The sequence below is a fragment of the Bactrocera dorsalis genome, chromosome 4 (genome assembly GCF_023373825.1).
Source record: "Bactrocera dorsalis isolate Fly_Bdor chromosome 4, ASM2337382v1, whole genome shotgun sequence".
NCBI lineage: Eukaryota > Metazoa > Arthropoda > Insecta > Diptera > Tephritidae > Bactrocera > Bactrocera dorsalis.
Genome location: NC_064306.1, coordinates 58,506,040 through 58,529,322, shown reverse-complemented (window position 1 = coordinate 58,529,322; position 23,283 = coordinate 58,506,040). Strand labels below are relative to the sequence as shown.

Here is a 23,283-nt window from a genome sequence, read left to right as displayed (position 1 = left end):
ACTATTATATATAATTAATAATGTAAATATCTGGATGTGCAATAAATTGTCGGCCTCAGTATCAGTCGCTCTTTCACAAGTGTGTATGGTAAACTCGAATAATATGTTTCCAATATTTTTCCTACCCGAAATTTTAAGAATTTAACTTTAGTCAACCTTCGCTCAAATTCCCATAGTAGCCACCGTCCTTTCTAAGTTTTGTTGATCTATTGGTTATATTTAGTTCATGTACCCGAAACTTTCTACCTGAAACTTCCAACTCGAGACATTCATATTTTAGCTTTATTCAGCATAATAGTTTTCTCCTCCATTTCTTTCATAGTAAGTTCTTGTACCTAAAACTTCTTGGCTGAAACTACCAACCGTAAACTAACTTTTAATTTTATTCAGCAAAATTGCCTTCGCCTTAACCCTCATAGTAGTAATCGACTGCAAGGTTGCTTTCTATGTTTTGTTGATCTATTCTTGATTAGTCTTTGTAACCATAAACTCTCTATGAAACGTCAAATATTTCTCTCGAATATTTAGTTCTTGTATTGAAAGGTAGACACTCTTAAATTAGCTAGTTTATTCGCCATGTAATTTGGATTTGTAACATTTTATCTTGCCCTTTTGAAACCTCGAAACACCTTTAAAACCGACAGCACCTAGTCACTGTATTAAAGCGAGAGTCATTCTGCAAGAACTTTTGCCAATTCTTCTCGTATTCAACGGATCACAAAGAAAAAGCCTTTCACGAATTTTATTACTATTTATTTGTTTAGACAATATTTTTTGCCAAATTTGGTAAAGATATTTTCCATATAAGGATTTCAATCCGGTCGTTCAGTTTGTATGACAACCAAGTACTTGTACATATACGTATACAATATATATGTATATATATACAATAGCATAGACGTATTGGCAGAAAAATATCGACTCAGAGCTAAATCGACTGAGCTTGTCAGGTGGATTATTTATACATATATACAGCTTATATGATCTCAAACATTTCATTTTGGTCGTTGCAAACATTTTCAGGGTATAAACATAATCGAAATTTAACATGTACTTTTGAATTCTTGAAGATAGTCAAAAGGCAATTGACGTGATCGGCTACATTAACACAAACTATCCCTGCGTGAGATTATGCATGGGGCAATCAGAATACTTCTACTTAATGTAAAGGACACCAAGTTGCATAAAGCAAAACGGAATCGAAAAATTGGACCACGCTAGTATTTTTTTAAGACCAAGACCACTCAGCTCTGTCAAAAATCCTTTAGCATAAAGACTGATAGAACAACAACACAGACGTTGGAAAACCACCAATACATAAATTTGCTATGTGATTGTGTGGAATATAGAAAAATTAAAAGTTAACTCTTTTGGAAACATAGTAACATGGTAGTGATCAAAAAACATTTAGTTCTGCTTTTTAACCGCCAATAACAAGCTTAAGTATCCAGCACAGTACTATGAAATGAGGTGAAATATTTGTTTAGGCTCCCGGTGTTGGAAATTCCAATTACAAAGTTGGAAGATAAAATGAAAAAAGCTTAAATGTTTTTAGATACAACAAATTAGCTGAACATGGTCTGATTGGTTCCCACTTAGGAGCACTTTTTGCCTAATGATGCCTTGATATTCTAAGTGCGACCTGGCTGACGGTCAGTCGTTCTTTTGGATTACCTATTGACCCACTAACTACCGCTCACTTTCGCTAACACACTGAGGAGGCTTTAAAGTAAAAATTTTCTAAACGAAAGTCCAACGCAGAACTAAGCTGTTTTTTTTTTAACGATTAAGTAATGAATTTCTAGAAGATGCTTAAACAGTTACAAGTATATGGGTTTCATCGACTACAAAAGAGCATTTTTTCAAAAAAAATTTTCTCATATAAAAAATTCAATATTTTATTAGAATTTTTTATTTTACAAACATACACTATGAAAAAAAAAATTCTGAAATTTTGGAACAGTTTTTAAACTCGGCCATTGCGACGCTATTTCCGGTGACGCCTCGGAAAAAAGGTGTTTTTCTAGCTTAAAACTTAGACAAAGGAAGAAAATACTGAAAATAGGATTTTTGATAGGCCAAATATAAGTGCAAAAAATGAAAATTTCAGTGAAAATTTTCCGAAATTTTTTTGAAACAGTTTTAATCGGAAAAAAATCCTTCATCCAAGTCTTCAAGAGTTGTAAAATTGCATGAATATGAATTGAGTAGTTCTCGAGAAATCTTGCAAACCGACTTCAAAAACACAGTTTCGAGAAAAACGCGTTTAAAGACGTCTACGAAATTATTACTCGGATAAACTTGAACATTTAGGCCAATACCCTAGAGTCTTAGAGTTTAATAAACTAAAGCTAAACAGATTTATCATAAACAAAAAAGTGGATCTTACAATATGAATTTCTATCGAACAGATTAGCGCTGTATTTGTATATCGAAGTACATTTCATAAATTGAAATGAGGAAAAATTGTCCCAGTTAAACTAGATCATGGAATTTCGACTAAGGCGTTTTCGGAAAATTCGTGTCAACGCAAATTATGAGATATTTCGATATTTCTCTGGCTATAAATAGAGTATCTTTGAAAGTTGATCCCATTTTTGTCAAATTGTTTTCCGTTCTATTCGCCTTGTGTCAGTTGTTTTTTCATATTTTCTTTCAATTTAGTGTTCAAAAAATGTTTTTAGTTGTGACTCTTAGCACACTTTTAGGCGGTCAAGTTAATTAAATTCATTTACAGATTGAACTTTGTACCAAGCAAAACATATGTATATAAAATTAGTGCTTACTTAACCACTATTCAAAATGAATTTCGAATTTCAATTAAATTATTCACCTCAAGCCGCATTTAATCTCAAGAAATAAAGCGAAAATTCACAAGCGTAATTAAACTACCAGCACTTTTATTGCAATATTTTTGAATTTTACGTCAATAAATTCTTAGGTATAAACTCATGTAAGATAAACATTTGCATAGCAATCTTTATGCGCCATTTAATAGCATACCTTTAGGAGCGCATGCAGTCATAAAATGCCTCAAGCTTAATCTCGGCGCATTCAAAGCCATTTAAATCCTAACAAACGATTTTTAATTAAAATTCCCTACGCAATACGATGATAATCACAGTCGGCAAACCCGTCACAGCAGCACACAACTACACACGAATGCCAGTGAACGTTGCTTGGGGTCAAATTACCCAAAAAATTGCACCCGAAAGCATAACAAGTAGCCAATAGAAGAAAATTAGATTAACAAAAACCACAGGCGTCGCAAATTTAATGACTATTTGTGTGTTTTTAATTAAATCATTATGCAGGGAACTATGAGACCATTGAGTCTTTTTATGAAGCTATTAAAAGGGTAATGTACTGAGCAGTGTGCAGTCGCCTGTAAGTATGCTATGCTATTGGCGAGTAAATGGTGTTTGCGTAGGATTTAAAGTATCACAGCTCAACTTGGAGCATTTATATGTATGTGTAAGCGCTATTGGTGTGACGCAGAGTGACCTCGTTGTAAAATTGAAGGTGCTGCGGCCGTCGTTTGGGACTGCCAACCAGATACGTATGCTTACACGGGTCACTTGAGTTGAATAGCTTGCATGTGTGCGTGTGTATGTTTTTCTACAAATGTAGTGTTAAGTAAATTATGTTTGCTGATACGCTTTTGCGTAGATTGTCGAGTTTTTCATTTCCATTACTTTTCCTCTTTTTCGTTTTTTTTAATTTTTTTCGTTTTTTTTTTCTTTTTTTTTTGCTTTACAATGCCACCATCGCCTTGACTGTGCAAAGCTGCGTAGTATGTACTCGCGCGCCGAGCTTTTAAAAACCGTGCAGCTCATAGCTGCTCGTATTTCACAAATTATTTCCATGCACGACTGCGTGCAGCGCACTCCACCCCCACCCCTACCTTCAGCTCGTATGCTTTTCTGCAATTTTTCGCTAGCATTCACCTTCATTTGGTTGTTGGTAATGGAGCCGGCAGTGTAACCAATGCCGGCGCACAGCAAAGCCAACATGATGTGCTCAATTTGAGTGCAGAGCTCTTGAATTCCCGTTCATTCCACACATTGCCCACCGCCTGCTCCTCCTTCTCCTCCTGACTGCTCCAATACACTCGACTCTTTTTTAGCGCCGAGCGTTTGCGCGTGTTCTCTTCTGCTTTGTTGCCACATGCTTTGTGTTTGTTGTTGTTGCTTGTGTATAAACTGTATCTGCTGCTGCATTTTTGTTGTTGTACGCGCTGCGAAATTTTTCAACCTTCAACTTCCTCTTCGGTTCACAAGCGCACATCCAATTTCTTTTGTGCACTTTTTTCCTCGATTTATTTCCGAGTTCTTCGCTCATTTCCTTGGCTTTGGCGTTGCCATCGCCATCTTTAGTTTTTCCCATGGCTTTGGCTATGGCGTTGGCTTTGGCAGTCACCAATTTTTTAAGTTATTTGCATAGCGTGCGCTAAATTTAATTCATTCGTGAAGTTTGCAGCTTCTTCTTCGGCTGCTTTGGCACACGCAGGCACTTCTACATCTTAGTCTTTTCTGCTTTCTTTTCTTCTGCGCCAATTGTCGTGGCAATCTTTTTTCAAAACGCAGCTCATTCCTAGTCAAATTCGTTGTTGTTGTTATTTTTTTTTTTGTAGTTGTTTGCTTTACGTGCTGTCAGCCGCCGAAAAGTATGCAAGCGAAATTTTCGCGCAATAAAGACTTCCACATGCCGTGAAATCCGCGCAGCCAGACAGTCAAATGATGTACACATGTATGCTTTTACGCGTTACAACAACGCACACATACACACATATTATATATAACGGCATCACGCGCGCTTCTTATGCTCGTTTGTATGCTCACATGCGCCTGTTGTCATGCTTTTCACTGCTTTACTGTCACTTTTTAGCATCTTTAGCTTTCTCACCACGCTCATATGCCCCGCCTGCCTTGGCTGCCCGCTCGCCGTCGCAATGAAAATAAATTTCCACTTGGCACACTTTGCCTTGCCACTGATTTGAACGTGTTGTTTTAAAGCTTCGACACCGTCACCGCATTTACTCTGCTCTTCGCTGTGCCGTTACTGTTGCTTCTCTGCCCGCCCATCCGCCATTGCCGTCTATATTTTTTATTTTTACCTTCCATTTTTTATTTTTTTTTGTGAAAGAGTTAAGTTGTTAAGTTCTTATGCGTTCTTGCGCGTGTATTGTGGCTCTTATGTAAGCTTTTGTCGGTACAGTTATACGTTTGTTATTTTCGTGAAATGAGGGCAATAATACTTTGCGCCATTCGCACGCTCATGCCGTTTCGCTGGCCATAACTTGGCTGCACTTATTTTTGTTTCCCGTCGTTTTTGGTTCTTCTTCCTCCTTTGATGGCGCTCTTTACATGTTTTCGCTTTAAAATTATTGCTTCTGTTCATATATTTATGTCAAATTTTTCAAATTGTTTCCTGAATCTTTAAACACACTTTATGTACATTTTTTTCTCTTCAAAAATCATGTCTTTTATAGAAATTTCAAATTTAATTATCATATATAAAAGCAAAGGCTCAGGAAGAAATATTGCATTGGAAAATATTTATCTTAACATTTTTAGTAAAGGTTCTTGATTTTCATAGAATAGTGAGCATATTATACCCATTTCACCATCTCTGTAAGTAATATGTTAAGTAAAATGTCAATATGAAGACCCTTGCTCTCAAAAAATCTGGAAGCTTCTGAAATCAACATAAATGCAAATTTGGAAATACTAATTTATAATATTTAGCTTGGTTTAACACAAAAAAAAAAAAATAGAAAAAAAAATTATTTGTACAAATATTTATGGCCTCTGAAGCCAACGTAAGCATTGAAACGCTTAGTCCAATTTTCCAAACACTTGTTATATTCCTCGGCTGGGATGTCCTTCTGTGCCTATCAGTGAAATAAAATCAAGTTAATTTTTGTAGCGCCTTTATCTTAATTGTTGAACAGTTTCTATCCCAAATGTTGTTGGACAGATGTTGTCATCGATTCATAATGATTAGATTCATATCATAAACATTAACCAAAATGTGTTGAGTAAATTCATAAAATATGCTCAGGTCTTTTGCTATCTGTTCGAAGCCAACACGATTGTGTTTAAGCACTGTTTCTTTAACTTTTTCGAAGTTATAGTCTTAAACGGAATTGGATGGACGACTCACTTCAAAAATCCTCGACCTACGATACCAACACATATATTTTTGGCAATATTCGCCTTTTTTATTCGACATAATTCCTTTCAAGGGTGATACACTGACTATAGTGTAACTCCAACTCTTTGTTACCATTTCTGTAGTACTACTCGTCCTTTGTTTCAAAATAGGCCTCTATTTCAGCGATCACCTTTTCATTCTACGAAAATTTCTTAACAGCGAGCATTCTTTTGAGATCTCAGTACAGGAGATAGAAAGCTGAGAGCCAGTCCTGAATAATACGATAGATGCGGAAGCAATTTCCAGCCCAATTCATGAATTTTTGCTATTGGTTTCATTGACTTGTGGATTGAAGAAAAACTTGTTTCACGAAGTCAATGAAATAGTTCGTCTTGGTGAAACAGAAATTTCTTTTTCTTCAAATGCGGCGGTTTTTCGAGGATTTCGTCCAACAAACATTCTAATAACGCGATGTAATTATCACTGTTGATGGTCCTTTATTTTTTAAGATATTCTGCAAAAATTATTCTATGCTCAAATGCAGTCTCCGTAGCCTTGCTAACCGACTGTTCTGTTTTTCCACGCTTTGGTGCGGTTTTATTGCGTGCAGTCTACACAAATGACTGCCGATTGGACTTCGGAATGAAATGATAGAACCATGTTTCATCCTTTGTCACATATCGAAGAAAAAACTAGGGTTTATTACCCTTTATCACCTCCAAACACTGCTCCTAATCATCAACTCGTCGTAACTTTTGGTCAAAAGTGATTGAGGCACTCACTTTGCACACAGCTTTCTTATATCCAAATATTCAATAATGATATGTTGTAAACGTTCTGTTAATATCTTTAGAGTATCTGCTATTTCGATCCATAAATCATCATCATCAATCATTAAACAGAGAATCTCTCGGGCACGTCTTGCCGCAATTCTTTGAGGACGAATTTTCGCGATAGTTAACAGCTCTTGTTTTTTATGTGGTTGTTTGTATTTATTGGTGGTTTTATATGAAGTAAAATATAGGCCACATATGATACATGATCTTTTAAATAAGTATGACTCGACACTAGGGCAATAGCTATCATATGGAACTTGTTTCAGATGGGGTGATGCTTGGAGATTTTATAATATCTGTAGTAATAATGAAGCAAACTTAGCGTCGTTTTCTTTTGAAATGTGATGTCACAAAGCTTTTGACCCCCCTGCTCCTTGTCACACAATGTCACTTCTGAATGAAGCCTCCCCCCCTTCAAGGGGTGACGTAATTTATGGATGGCCCCTTTCGCGTCGATAACAACATCTTTTGAGTTCGATCGATGGCATTCACTTTGTTCATCGTCTTTGGTATTCATTTCACATCGTCTGAACCTACCATTTCAGTGCTTGATTGTTTTTCTTGGATCAGTGTCCGGAAACTTTTCGTCGAACTAAATTTTTGCTTCAACTGTATTTTTGCCCTACAGAATTATATTTTATCAACACGCGGAATTTCTTTTTATTCATTTTTTCTATAAATCTCCCGAGTTTAGGATAATAAAGATATGCTGACTTTTAAGGATAATAAGAAGAAACTGAAATTTTATATCAAAAGTTGAAAATATTCCAGTTTTTCAATTTACACTAACTCAACTCAATCAACGTCGCCAAAATCAGAAAATTAAATTGAAATATTTTTTTACTTTCCAATTATTTTCTTCAAAATTCATATACAACACCAATCAAAAGCACAACTTCCAAAGTTAACAGCTCATATCGTATATTTACAGCATTCCGCCCTCTCCCGTACGCTGTGGAAACGCTTTGCTGCTGTATTATCACATTGGCGAGCGGCGTTATCGCCACCATTATCAGCCAGACATTATCGTTATTACACACATATTTGGCGCGAATGGCGAAATTCATATGAAACTCAAATGATTATGCTCGTTTAAATGCTTACTTCGCCGACTCCAGCCATTCGCTATTTAAAAGTCGCTCATATAAGCATACAACAACACATATGATTACTACAAGAACACGCACACACCGAAATAGAGTCCTTCGTTCATGAATATTTGACGCATAAAGTGAAATGAAGTGCATCGTAAATATTTACGATAATTTTAACGATTTTCAAACTCTTTTGCTGAATTCCGATGCTTTTTGGTTTGTTTTTTGATTTTTGTCAAATACGAGTTCTTGTCAAAAAGCAAGTGTGTTCGTTTGCAGTCGAAATGAGTGTGGGTTTGTGCTAATACATGCGTATATTGGACCATATTAAGACACGTAAGTGTATGGTCCACTTTAATACTTCTATTTGTTTGCGCTTTATAACCCAGTTCCGTTTCGGTCTGCTTGTCAGCTATTTGTGCTGTGTTCGAGTCTTTTAAGAGCGCTTTAACTGTTTGTTATATATATATAAATGTAAAATTGTAAGTGTGTGTGCTGTGTAGTCAGTGGTCGCGCGTAGCGTTCCTAAAAATTAATGACATGTTGAAATTCCGCATCTTTAAACTTCAACAATCGCCATTTATAGCGCTTTTTAAAAGTCAAAGTCCATTTTATAGTATTGTCCACCATTTGAGATTTTATCCACATGAAAATTTCTGTAAATTTGTCCAGTTTTTAGCATCGCATATGATCGTAAGAATATACTTTAAGTCAGCATCTTTCACATTTGAGAAATAATAACACTGTAATGAAACTTTGACTAGTTCATTCTTAGAAAAGCTCCATTTTTAAGAGTATTAATTGAAAATAAATAATTAGAGCTCAATTTTTTATCAAACTAAAAATAAAAAAATAATTGAAATTTGGACCTCCGAAAAAATGCACGTCTTTTTCTGACCTGCGAGTGGGTTCAATTACTTCAAAAATTTTATTCAAAAATGTTGCCTACATTTAGGCTAATCTTAAATAAATAGAAGTCCAACACTGTTTATCAAGTGTGGAAAAGGGTAGCAGATGTCACATTGATTACTACCAAGCCTGTACAGGCCATTACTTATTTATTAATAAAGCAGTGTCAACAACTGTTAGGTGGCAGCACCTGTTGGCCATTTTTAATAGCCGAAAAGTGGCGATACATACTTAAAAAACATTACAATAAAAGCTTTAGCTGTAACGCATGGCAGACATCTGTTGCCTAAAACACTAATATGCAGTAGGAGAGCATATTACAACTGTCAGACTTTTTCAATTTCTTCTAAACCCTGCGCTTTCGCCTTGCTGCGCTTTGATTGTTTTCGTGCTCGCTTTTAGTGCTTTTAATGCTATTTATTTACTTTTCGCCGTCTTGCGCTTTGTTCTTTTCTCTGCATTATTTATTTATAGTAATTTGTCTTATCCTAAGCGGCTTAAGTGCTTGGGTGACTTTGCTGCGACAAAGTTTATTTCAAAAATTTATTTACAGGTATTTAACTTTGGAAATATTTGTCTTTGGTTTGTGCCATTTTATTGTTTTTTCCTTTAACTGCTTTGATTGTCACAGCAATTATTTCAGTAAGCAGTTTTATGAGTGGACTTATATTAAAATCGAAAGCGATGGATATAAATATTACCAAAGTAGCATGGCATTACGTTTTTTTGTAAGAAGTTTGTTAGAAAAATCAAAAAAATGTTGCCTACCTTAAGGCTGGAGTTCATAAAAGAATTAAGTTAGCATTTTCTATGTAGACATTTCTAGAAATCGAGATCGAAACACAAATATTATAATAGTATCGTCCCATTACGGGTTTGGAAAGAAGTTTTTCACAAAAATTAATAATACGTTGCCTACCTTTAGGCTGAAATTCCTAAACGAATGAAATTAGACTTTTTCTGAATAGATTTTTATTGAAATCGAAAGCGACAGAAATAAATATTAAAATGTAAAATATCCCATTACTTTTTAGAAGGAATTTTTCCACAAAAATAAAAAAGGTTGCCTACCTTTAGGCTTGAATTCGAATTAAACGAAACTCTTTATTTATGAAGATTCTACGAAGTCAGTAATTTTTCGTCAATAATTTTTCGTCGAAATATCTTAAATCTTCACAATGGTCTAGCGTCTCTAGCAGACCAAGTGGCATTATTTGTGGTCTCATGAATACCAGCTTATATACCTATCTTTAACCTGGAAAACTTTGGATATTCTGGGTTCGCTGTTATCTTGTAAATTTTTTTCAATATTGATGGATATATTAATTAAAAAAAATTAAATTTTCAATAAATTTAAGAGTTGCCTACTTTTAGGCTTTAAGTAATAAAATGAAATTTGAGACTTTGTTTATGAAAAAGTTGCCTACATTTAGGCTTTAAATTATAAAGTGAAATATGAGACTTTGTTTATGAAAATAATTATAAAAGCAGGCCAGTTTTGATATGTTTCCCTTCTACTTGTGTCTAAAACCTAAGAAAAAAATCACTTTGATGAGAATAAAGTAAATCCTGAATACTTTCGGGTATTCTGAAACCATTTTTACGACTCAAAATCATTCTTTTCGGTATTTTTCATTACAAAAAATAATTTCTTAAACAACGCACATAAACGCCTGCTTTGAAAAATCTCCCCACAACAATCAATCAATCGTTCGAAAGTGGCTTTAAACTGCTTCATCCTTCCACTTTTCTAATAAAAAATTATTTTCTTATAGTCACGCTCCAAATTAATCGCTTCCAATCAAAGTAGCCTTAACCCTTTAGGCACGAAGGGCTACCCTATTCATACAACGAAAAAGTTTGCCCGCCTCAACAATCAAATGGCAGGCATTACACGAGAAAACTTTTTAAATTATTGATTACTAACATGACAACATTTGTAAAAGTCCAAACAAATACGCGCGGGCATTTGAATATGCAACAACAACACACACACACATGCGAAGAAAAAAGCGGCGCTGCAAAGCAATAAATTCTGCCTTTTTGTTGTACTTCGGAAATGTTTAGAATTTCAGTCACAGATTCAGCATTTATCTTGAATGCTTAACTCTTTCGCTCGCAGCTCCAAAAATAAAGAAAAAAGTGAGTCAAATAAATAAATGAAAAAAGTTTAAAGTCAAGCAGTGGCGCGTGCACACACTCAATCCCACACGCACACACACATAAATTCGAAGTCACACAACCATTTTTTTTTTATTTTTCGCTGCGCACTTAACACCGAGCCTAGGCTAAGCCAGTATAAATTGTTCGAGTTTAAGGCACGAACAACAACAACAAACAAGCAAACAACAATATTTCAAATGTAAAAATAAAGAAAATACAAAAAAAAGGCTCGAAGAAGCTCAAAAAAGCGCAAAGAGCGCGTAAGTGAGGCGACAAGTTTCGCCAATATTGTAAAATGTGGAAAGGAAAAAATGCGCAACATAAAATATATGTATGTAGATGTGTCATTTGGTGGCATGAAATAAATTTTTGAAATCATTATGTATGCAGACGAGCGCGATGGCAATAAATTCATATAAAACGACAGCTGTATTAGAAAATGAAAGTGGCAAAGCAGTGCTGACGGGCGGAAGGAGACGGTGTGGTAAGAAAGTTACGGCACTCAAAAGAAGTAGGCTTTATGTACTTACAAATATATATGTACCTACATATATGCATACATACTTATGTAAGTACCATACTTACAAATATATAACATAGCCTCTTGTGTCCCCAGAAACAAAAATGCCGAAATGTGTTGCATTTACCATATGTATGGGTGTGTATTGTATATGTATATTAAGGTGGATAATAAAAAAACGAGTGTTCTTAGAAGTGTCTATGAACCAATTTTTCTGAGTACGAAGCGAAAAAAGCATTCTATTTTTTGACCCACCCTAATATATAAGATTTTATGCATGCCCGCGTGTGTGCTGCATAATACGAACTTTTGCTACCAACGTTTTTTTTTTGTTAATTACACGACATACTTAAGTACTTATGCGTAGCCATACGTGTTATTTTGGCTAGGCTATTATTTTCTTAAGTGTTTATTTTTATATGCTTATGTACTTACATACTTATTCAATTACTTAAGTGTATATACTTTCTCAAACGTGTAATTACATAATGTGCTTACTTGCTGGAGCACTTACGAACTTGTGGACTTAAGGATTTTTGTTTTTACTTATGGTTAAGGTACAGTTTTTTTTGATTCTGAAAAATGTTCTATGAAATCGTACGAAGATTACTTAGAAACAAAAAAACATCAATGAACACAACTTTAATACCCATCACAGGTGTATTTTATAGCATAAAAGAGTAAAAACAATATCTTAACTATAATTGGTCAGTTTGAATAGCAGCTATAAGCTAGCTCTATTGATCCGATTTGAACAATTTCTTCGGAGCTTGCAGCCTTGTTTTAGGAAATAATGCATTTCATTAAGATACCTTGCCAAATAAAAGAGTTTGTCATACCAGGACTTGAGTTTGAACGTTCAGCTCGTATGACAGCTATAAGCTATAGTGTTTCCAACTAAACCGTATATTTGGAGAATATAACTAAACCTAATATAATATTCTCTCAATTTCGTGAATTTCGTGAAAAAAAATTTTCCATAAGAGGACTTGAGGTCGATCATATAGTTTGTGTGGCAGCTATGTGCTACAGTTGTCTGATATCGGCGGTTCCGACAATTGAGCGGCCTTTGATCGAAAATAAGGTGAGAAAAATGTCAGATCGATATTTTAAAAACTGAAAGGTTAGTTTACATATATACAGATGGATAGATTGACTGACATGCTTACAACGAGTCAATTCGTCACCTCGATTATTTATATATATACTTTTTAAGATTTCTGATGTTTCGTTTTGGGTGTTACAAATATCATCTTAATATAAACTTAATATACCCTATTTAGGCTATAATTCAACACCTGCTTCTTAGAACCTGCCCGAAACAGAACTTTCGTCAAGAGATACAGCTAGAACGCTGAAATTAGTGAACTTTTGGCTTTATTTTTAAATTCAGTTTCCATTAGAGAGTTCAGAAATTTATACTTTTTAACTTTGTTTTTTGTAAAAATTTATTGTTGTTGAGGTGAGGTTGGAGCTCCTGGTTTACCATGTTGCAAATCTTTTCAGGTGCACTTAATATATTTAGACTGAAGTTCAACAACTGTTTTAAAAATCCTTCCGGAAATAGCGATTTTGCCGTGAAATACAGCTACTCAAACTTGTATGGAAAAAGATAAGGCTGAAATATCGAAACACTTTTTCCTTTGCTGTCCCAATTTCGTTATCTCGGTACTCATACCTTCTACAAATGGGATGAAGCCGATATTAGTCTTCTCAATAAATTCTTAATGGTCTCAAAGCGCTTCATCAATATATGACGTTCTTACTGGTCCATACTTAGCAGTTCTGGGCATCACAACAGTTCGCCTATAGCTAACCAACACTATTCGTGGCTCCAAGAGTATAAACCTGATTAACTTTAGTTTAAAGAATTGTATTCTTTTTAATTCTGTAAAAATATTTATGAACATTTCTTTTCGTCTTGAAGTTTTCTGTAACATGGTTCTTACTGCAATTTGGACGTGCTCACCTGCAAAGAACAAGCCGATTACCAATAAAATCAACGGACTGCAAATCTACAACCCCCTTCTAAGAAGTTTTTTTGATATATAAAGTTGTAATTATTTTCTCAAGAGGAACTGTCCTACTGGTGGATTCATGACGACAGAAATCTGAAGACGATTTCATTGATAATATCGTAAAAACAGCATTCTGTTGATATCTGTGTCGGACTTTCAAGACGATAAGTTTTCAGGGGCTAAACAATATCTAACCTAAACCTAAATAATCCACATATTCTCCGTGTGATTATATTCGATGTCTAAACTACTTTCTACTATCAAACAAATTTGTGTGCTTGTCATTGTGGTGGGATTGAAAAGTTTTGATACTATTCTTTCTTCCGAATGGACGAAGATGGAACACAAAAAGCATTGAGAACTAGTATTCTACTCTGTTCTCTTGATTTCAGTTTCTTAAATTTTCAAGTTTCTATCACGCAGCACTAATTTCTCGAGCTATTGGATAGTCGAAAAAGTCTTTTCGTATTTCACTAATAGATGACGTTGCAGTTGTACATCTCCAGTGCGACCAATGAAATTGCGTCATACTATATAGTGTTGGAAAGGTGAGATTTTAAGCTTTATTCAATCAACGAAAAATTTAATTCGGGGAGGTTGAAAAAAGTTACAGCTATTCAAAAATGAGTGCAAATAATGAAAAAAACCAAATTTTTATGTAAAAAAGCGAAGAATGCCACGCAAGCCACCAATGAAATTTGTGAAGTTCACGGAGACGATGCTGTATCAGTTCATGAAGCACAACAATGGTTTTCTCGCTTCCATTCTGGAAATTTCGAAATTCCGATTTACACTGATGGAATAATATCTCTAGCGGAAAAATGAAAAGTGATCGACCAAAATGGTACAAATTAGTTTATTTATTTATTATTATAAATATAAAAAATAAGCTTAAATATCATTAGAAATACGAAAAGACTTTCTCGGCTACCCAGTATTAGTCAAAAAGGTATTTGACTTGACTAAAATTGAAGCTCATCAAATATATTGCAGACTTTTAGGAGACTTTACTGATTAGTACACACATGTGTATAACATTTGTCTTACTTACAAAAATGATTAAAAAAATATTTTCTATCTAAGAAATTTGATGCTAAATTTTAAATAAGGAACTTTGTGCTGACGAAGGCTTTAATTCTGAAATAAGCTACACTCTGCAGTCAAAATTGAATTCACTCTTCTCAAAGTGTGCTGACAAGCTGAATGAAAACGAAAGAAAAAGTGTTTTTTTCATGTCATTAGAAAAAAATAATAATCTCTTCTTCCAATGGATCAATTTTAGTCGCACACTAATTGAGGTAATTTCAGCGGCACAATACGCAGCAAATAAGCATTCGAACAATCCATTATTGCTTTTTCACACGTACAATTGTAAGTGCTTTAGTGGCAATGAGGCATGCCATGCATAAGTATGCGCATAGCAGGGCAAATGTCATGGCATTTTATTGCAACTTAAATTTTATAGACACGCTACTTGAGCAAATTGTCGACATATTTGCCAACGAAAAGCGGCAAAAGTGTGAATCACAAAAAAACATGAACGAGGCACTGAAAAAATAGTTACAACAAAAATAACTGCTTTGAGTCAAGGCAAAAAGCGGCAGCTAGTGGGAAAAAAATCGAGCAACGGGAAAAAGAAAGGCATGTGTAAAGAAAAAATAGTCACCAATTCCAATATGATGGCAGCGTCACACTGATTTCCGGCTAAAAAGGCACAAAAAGTGCACGCATGTGAAGTGTGGCAAGCGGGCTGCAAAAAAAAAAATGTGAATACGCGTGCGCGCGACGACAAATGCCATCATCAGCGCTGACATTGACGCTGCATTTCAAATTACCAAAGTACGTGTTGCGCCAGAGAATGAGCCGTAAAGAGAAGCAAAATAGCAAATGTGGAAAGTAATCCCAAGAAATGATTGTAAAAGAGACAAAAGAGCATTGCAGAAGGAAGACAAATGCGGCTGGTGGAGACGAGCCCACGAGAAAACTCATTTGGCGCACTGAAGCGACGACTTCAATTGCAGCATAAACAACAGGCAGACGATTGTTCCGATAGGCGGTGCGATAAACACACACAGTGAACTCGGCAAACTACACACCAACTAGACGAAATATTAGACAGAGGACGTGTGGATCACAAAAGAGTACGCTACAGATGTGCAAGCGCCGTAGCCTCCACGGCGAGCAACGTGAACGCAATGAAGTGTACAAGGCACAGATTTCATGTCTATACACCACTTTCTTTCCAATAAAAAAACAGGGCGAATACAGAAAATGTGACACACAAGCTTAAAATAATGCAAAAGCGAGACCCTGACGTGAGTACGCACACAGACTTGCTATGGCACTAAAGGCATTACACATAAGAGGATATGAAAGCGCAAAAGTGTCGCTGATGAGCTGCGCTGCAGGACGTGCGAGCCGCGCTGTCTCCGCGTCCGCGTCGCGCTTGTGAACACTGTAATTTTTTCTTGAAGAAAAAGCGGAAAATCGGAGAATCGAAGAACTTACAAAAACTGCAACAAGCAAATGAACGTGCAACTTGTTCAGTGAGGAAACTAAGGAGCAAATGCGAAGCAAATAGCAGTGTGTGTGACATGCGAAATGTGTCCGTGCATAGTTTTTCTGCTGCTGGTGCGATAATGGGGCGCAGAAAAAACATCACATCAGAGGCGTTTTTCCCGAAGTAATAGTGAATTTCTAATAGCATAATCTTGTGAATGTGTCGACAGCTTAGGTGTTGCACATAATGACAGAGTTGTCAGCGAGTGGCGTGCACGCAGTTCGATCACGTTCGGGGAATATTTTACGTTGATAGAATTTAGAAAATGCTAATATTTAATCATTTTAGTGGGACTTTTATGGTAAGTTGTTCGTTCTTGGTTATGATAAGAGTGTAGTTTTCTTCTTCTTCCCCTATGAGTGGAGTTTTAACGTTTCGTTTTTGGTTAATCACTAACTACTACTTCACTTTGTATCTCTCAGAAGCAAAAAACCTGCCTGATCTTTACTATATAAGTCTTAGCCTCAGTGCCAGCTCAATCTCGGCTCAGTCTCAGTCTCAGTCTCAGTCCCAGTTGCAGTGGCAGTCGCAGTCACAGTCACAGTCTTAGTCTTAGTCTTAGTCTTAGTCTTAGTCTTAGTCTTAGTCTTAGTCTTAGTCTTAGTCTTAGTCTTAGTCTTAGTCTTAGTCTTAGTCTTAGTCTTAGTCTTAGTCTTAGTCTTAGTCTTAGTCTTAGTCTTAGTCGTAGTCTTAGTCTTAGACTTAGTCTTAGACTTAGTCTTAGACTTAGTCTTAGTCTTAGTCTTAGTCTCAGCTCAATCTCAGCTCAGCTTCTGTCTCTTTCTCAGACTCAGTCTCAATCTCAGTCTCAGTCACAGTCTCTGTATTTGTCTCTGTCTCTTCCTATGTCTCTGTCTCTGCCTCTGTCTCTGTGTCTGTTTTTGTCTCAGTCTCAGTCTCAGCCTCAGTCTCAGTCTTAGTCTCAGTCTCTGTCTCCTTTTCAGTCTCAGTCTCAGTCTCAGAAAATTGTGAAAGGTATGATGATAAGAGATTGATATGAAGACCCCTAATCATATTTATAGACAATCCGATATTACCATTTCGTTTTTCAGCCGCCTTCATTTACTATGAACGCTCGACTGAAAGTTGACTCCAAGGACGAGTTAATAAAAAGTTACAAATTTCTGTGTCTGTCGACCTTGTAAGTTGCTTTCATACCAAACATAGCCGTTTTCCAATTCCCAAAAAATATATTTTGAATCCAAAAAACCAAAAATAACAAAATTTTCATAAAAATCCGTCTAAATATTTAACAAAAAATTTTCCAAATATTTATTGACAGATTTATGTATGTTGCAACATGCAAACATATACATAAACCTAGATAAAACTATCATGTTCTACACGCAAGTTTGCATAAACAATATTTCATAGCCTGAGCAATTCAATCGCAAACAACAACAGTAAAACTCAAGCACCGAACAGCAGTAACCCTCAAGCGACAAAACAATTTCATAGTTCAAACAAAGCACATAAAGCATTGTTCACACGCACACACATATATACACACACATACACCCATACACATATATTCAGCGCCCAATCTATACACAGCCCAAATGTTCGAAATTCGAAATGCTGCAAGTTTGTTGTGGTCAAAACTCACGCGAAAAATTGCCGTACGAGAGTAGTAGCCGGTAGCCGGAAAAAATCGTGTTGAAAAAATTGCATGTAATAAAAAAGACAGCATGAGGAATTGATAGAATTAATGTTGCCACACAACTGAAATACCAAAAAGTGTAACGCCGTGAAAAAAAAGACACAAACCTACCGACCGACATGCGCGCCACGGAAGAGTGTGAAAACTAAAAACATGATTTATGATGATAACCGAGGCGGCTGCCACCGCCAACACCATCACATAGCAACACACACACACCACACTAGCACGCATCGCATACGAAACGTGCAATTTTCCATTTTCACACCAATTTTTCTGCTGCAACATTGCATACATATGGAGATATCAGCGCGGTGGCTTGCCTAGCAACACATTGCAGCGATGAGTTTGCATGTTCATATACAGGGTGTACATTTTGTGAAGACATACAGCTTTTCGTGCTAATTTTGTATACATTTTTCGAGATGTAGACTTCATAGTCAGCATTTCTTTGGCTTAAAATCGGATATTACTTCAAAAATAATTCTGGACCTGAGTTATCCAGAGGTACATTAATGCGAAAAGTGACTTTGTCCCTGTCTTTATCAGGTATCATCCTCATTTTCTCTGTCGATTTCAGTATCTCTGTCAATATCCCTGTCTCTCTCGTTCTCTGGCTTTCTGGCCCTGCCATTATCGTAGTAAAAACTGGGAGGACCATATTTTGATTCGTCATAATCTCGAAGAAGGTACATATATCTTGACATGAGACAGCTAACTATTCAATCTTATGACTCAAAAAAAAATAAAATATACTCCTTAAACCCTTACCCAGAGTAAAAATATTCCCAAAATATTTTATATTTCTAAAATCCACTTCTAGAAGCTTCCCACAATCAATAAAAAATACTTTCGTGTCACCCTGTGTCTACAGCGCGGAACGTACTCACTACTTCTACAATTCTATTTCCTTGCCTTTGTACTCGCCGTTATACATGTAGACGTGAGTATAAATAAACTTTTGCATTTTGCTCTGCTGCAGCTGTCAGCAAAGTTAGGAAGTTGCGGCCTCACAACGTCGGGAAGCGCGTAATCTTAGCTGATAAACCGAACGTGAAAGGGTTAAATTCACCAAAATCACTCTTTCGATGACTTATGTTGGCCACAAAGTACAATTGTTTGCTCGCGCTATGTCTGTGTGCGTGACTGGTGTGTGCGCGAGTGATTTTTCCTGCAGTTTTTCGGTTATTTTGTTTTTTTATCGAGCTGGCTTGAGTACTTGTTTGTAGTGCCACTCGTAATATTTTTGGGGAGGTGCAGTCATTTGCTTTTGAAAAATTGGAACGAGTTAAACTTTCAGCTGGATTAATATACTACTTTGATATTTTGCTTCTTTCAATATAGGGTCGAGATGACTACTCGAAAAATAGACAAAGTCAAGTTTATTTCGAGAAACTTTCTCTAAAGTTAATGGTTTCGATCTTCCAAACCCAGAGCACGACACTGGAGAGGAATGGTTTGCTTTCTCACTTTAGCTTTCAATCCGATGTTCTCTAGCTATCCAGACGATACTTTCTCTAAGACTAAAAGTCATGAGCTGCTTGAGCCATGTGAAAAAGTCATTTCTGGCCACTCCCATGTGAATGGCAGTTAGAGAATTTTCCTCACTTAAGTGAATTCTACACATGCCACCATCCTCCCAATGTCGTATCAAGGTGAAATAGTATAGTCTAAGTACCTCTAAATCTTAGATATTGATAGTGTAAATTGTAGAGATGCTATCTCTATCTGAGACTACTATCCTGAAAACCTGCATCCTAACCCAAAAACAAAGGTTTTTTCTTTTGATATATACCTTATCTTGAGATATATTGATAATCGGAAAAAGTAGAAACTAACTGTCCATTGTTTAAAAGACTTTATTATCAAACACTAAAATGCCCACCCTGCTTTACTTCATATTGGATGTATCCATGTATCGAATTGACCCATCCTTAGGACTACCAATTTCAAGTAGTCAAAGCTGTTTACTTTGAATTTTTTCATTTTGTCGCTTTCTCGGAACTTTGTCAATCCTAAATGAGTCTGGTTTTCCCCAAACCAACGGCTTTAAAGCCTTATTCGTGCGTAGGACGGTCGACCTGTCGAAAATGAGGATAGCTTTGTCTTAAAGAAGGATGAATTTTGGTTCGAAACTTTGCTAAATTATTTTACTTTATTCTATATCTTAAGTGTAAATATGTATGTACGTTATACTTGTTGCCAAATCAGACTAAAGATACAAGATAGATGTGTCTACAAATTGCTTTGCCATTCTTGGTCTGCCAGATCGCAACGTATGCTAACAAAATAAGCCTTTAATGCCAAAAACTGTATTCATTTCTCTCAGAACTTACCATTGAAGACCTTAGTCTTAATATTCCTAAATTAAATTTTGCTATTTTTTTTGCTCGCAGCCAGAGAATCTTACAATTCTCATCCTCAATTTCTTAAACTCGCTGCGCGTTCCTTCATCCATTTTAATTGTTGCAAATAATTGTTTCCTAACCGTAACACCTCGCCATTTGGCTCCATGCCTTAAACGCAATTTAATTTGTACCACTGCCAGCGCAGACTTGGTCTATTTTTTATGTCGACCTCTGCTCTACTTCTATTTTTAATCCACTTTTTCCTGCTTGCTTGCTTCACTTCCGTTCGTTGGTCTCACATTCACTGCTATCGGCTTACAGTGACATTATTTTATATAATTGCTTTTCAACATAATTGCATTCTTTCGACTAGTCAACCAACCAATCACCGCGAGACCCCTGAACCACCCAGCTCGCATCTACCGGCGGTCAACCACGCGCCTGACAGACTCTACAGTGTGCAGACTTCGCAGTCCTAGTCACCATTCGTTACTTCTTTTGCAGTTAGTTCGTCATATTTTATTTGCTTCCTCGGCTCAGTTCTCATCTTCGTTTGCAACTAAGTGAAAAATTGTTGGTAATAAACGTAGTGGAAGGCCAGTAACAAAGGAAAATGACAATAATAAAAACAAAAACAACATCAATTTCATCATTTTTCCACACATTTTCTGCAACATCAATCTTTCTATGTGGCTCTCGCTTGCACTCTACTTCACTCTTCACTCTCTCTATATCTAATTCACTCCCCGCTTTAGTGTGAGTAATCATCATACTCACAACATCCGTTTGCAATTAGTCAATAATTTTTAATTGCTTGGAAAATGTTGGAATTAATAAAATTCCATAGCGCACAATGCTCGGACGTCACTCGTAGTGCCGAAGGAGACAAAGTGTGAGTCTTGCAGCGTGGCAGTCGAGCGCGCTATGTGCGAGCAGCACCCTAAATGTATGCAGCAGCAGGAAGCTACGGACATTTTCCACTATCATGCAATGTAATTTATCTCATTCCTTGAATGCAGACGGCACTGTTGTAGTTGTAGTTGCTTATTTTCTACTATTTTCTACTATTTTATCAACTTTTTTTCCATAAAACTTTATCACACTGAATTTATCAAGTGTCGTAGACGGCAGTTTGCCAGCAGTGAAACTAGACGAAAAAAGCAGAGTGCGAGAAATTAATGGCATTGGCTCCTAAAAGTAGGTGAATGATTTTTTAGCTGTCGCCGTTAGTGCCTATATGCTGGTGTGTTGCTTGGTTGGGGGGTCCCTTTCAATATACTCACTTGAATATATTTTCTTGTCGATTTGTTGTTATTTACGTTTTTCACTGGTAATTAATTTAATTTCTTTACTTTTTTCTCTTTCGTCCTCTTTTTTCCGACAGCTGTTGCCATCACCATTGTGTCGCCATCATTGTCACAGGCGTAGCCGACACGAGTCGCCATTGTCAAGCTGTGTGAAAAGTGTCCTTCGGAAATACCTACACACACATCACTTTTTTGTGTTTGCCAATTTAGTCTTCTTTACTTCGTTTAAGTTGAAAAAGTACGCTGTAACTGAAAGGTGAGTTTGATTTTGTAATTTCTTTGGTTTTAAAAAATTTAATATAAATTGTGTACATACTTGTTTTAGTGAAATAGTTAATTTAAGACTTTAAACTCGACAAGAAAATTAGTGCAAATTAGTATTTCGACTTCTAGTGACATTATTAGGTTTCAGTTCAGAAAATATTAACTCCTCTTGACCTCATTCAAACCTCTCTTTGATTCAGGTTTTTTATAAGTGAGCTTTAATTGCGGCAATGCTGCTACTTTGACCTTAACTTTACCTTTGGAGTTCTTGCTTTTTCGGTTGAATTGTTAACCAATGAACGGGTTATCTTTGTAGCTTAATGTTTTTCAAATCGTGAGAATGTTATTATTCATTTCTTGTAAGCTTAATTATCCAATTACCTTACAGCCAAATGTGGTCAGACCAAAGAAGACGAACTCGGTTTTAAGAAATAAAAATAGCAGATTTTGTGTACCCCAAAAATTCAAAAGAGGACCTTATATAAATAAATTATTTGGTGTGGTGGGCTGCTGTCATCAAATTCTCGTTCAGGAACCTTTGAAGTGGTTACAGCGGCTTACCGCAAAAAGTTACTCAACCTACTACTAATTGAAAATGCAGTTAACAGCTTGGTGGCAAAATCAGCTGCAAGATTGGCAAAAATTGTGAATTTTCTATAAAAATCTTCAGTGAAAATTCGGTAAGTAGAGGGGCGGTGTGAAAAGAATGTGAGTGGTATAGGGGTATGAGATCCACCTGCTTTGTACAGCTACACGGATGGATCCAAATTGGCTGACAGAGTGGGCGTCTGGATCTACTGCGCTTAGCTAGATCTCAGACGACTCTTTAAGCTGCAGGAATGCTGCAGTATCTTCCAGGAAGATGTCTGTGCGGTCAGAAAAGCTTCTGAGATAGCTAATAATGCATGAAACGACATAACATCAATATATGTATAGATCAATATGTATAGATATGTCGATGAAGCAATAATCTCACATCGCATTGCGTTAGAGAATAATCTTAAAAGCAGGGAGGCAGTAAATATAGAGCTGCCTGAAAACAGATTCTTATATACTAGGCTCCGAGAACTCGTAAGTCGCTAAAAACGATACACAATAAAATTTCCGAAATGGCTGACAAACAAATTGGAGTGAGATAAAAAACCGTAAAGGTATGTTGGCTCGACATGATCATGTACAAGCTAGCGGAAGGAAAACACAAATGCTATTTACTCACATGGTCTAGAAAAGACTGCAGGACGGTTGATGGCATGGTTACATCTTACTGAGCTGAGTGCGTTATTAACGCTGACAAATGTAGAAAATACAGAGATGTAAGCATGAGAGAGAGAGACGCTAAAATACCGCCTCTGTTTCAGTCCGACTTTTTCAAGAGTCCCACTTAGATATCTAAGCGCTACGGTGTTCAAGACACTTGATGAAGTCTCAGAATTAGATTTCAAGTTTCT

At 36.2% G+C, this 23,283-nt stretch overlaps 1 protein-coding gene across 8 annotated transcripts in view; it reads left to right on the top strand.

The window, feature by feature from the left end:
• Nucleotides 1-23,283, top strand: part of LOC105225696 (furin-like protease 2) — a 725,052-nt gene that overhangs the window by 591,548 nt on the left and 110,221 nt on the right. For 6 of the 8 annotated variants that reach the window (XM_049455566.1, XM_049455565.1, XM_049455564.1 and 3 more), the window contains one exon: nucleotides 21,649-21,827. The exons of the other annotated variants lie outside the window; for them this stretch is intronic. The gene's annotated coding sequence lies outside the window, so the exon portion shown is untranslated. The remainder of the gene's footprint in view (nucleotides 1-21,648; nucleotides 21,828-23,283) is intronic. 8 annotated transcript variants of the gene reach the window in all.